This window comes from Nanorana parkeri, unplaced genomic scaffold (assembly GCF_000935625.1).
Source record: "Nanorana parkeri isolate BGI_ZX_2015 unplaced genomic scaffold, ASM93562v1 scaffold1597, whole genome shotgun sequence".
Taxonomy (NCBI): domain Eukaryota; kingdom Metazoa; phylum Chordata; class Amphibia; order Anura; family Dicroglossidae; genus Nanorana; species Nanorana parkeri.
The window spans coordinates 37,364-37,781 of record NW_017307865.1 but is presented as its reverse complement, the minus strand read 5'-3'; positions in this window follow the sequence as shown (position 1 = coordinate 37,781).

Below are 418 nucleotides of genomic sequence, written 5' to 3'. Positions count from 1 at the left end.
TCTCCATCTCAAGATTTTTTTTTTTCATATAGCAACCTTGTCACAAAAGGATGGGCACAAGCTTCTCGTTGATCAGGTATTAAGCATTTTTTGTTTGACCTGTTAATAATCAATTATGACACACATTGAACTTTTAGGTCACCCATATATAATACAAAATGTATTATATATAACAACACATAAACTGAACTGAATAATAATATAAATAATAATAATCATCATTATTATTTATATAGCATGTTTTTATTGTTTTTTGGATGTCTGTCAGAGATTCATTTGATGACTTAGTGACACCTGTTGAAAACAATACTTGAAATGGTAAGCAATAGTTTTACTTTCCACTTAAAGGGATTTTGTCAGCAGAAAAATATAGCATGTGTAAACCTAAAAATAAAAATTCTTAGATCAGTAGCCTATA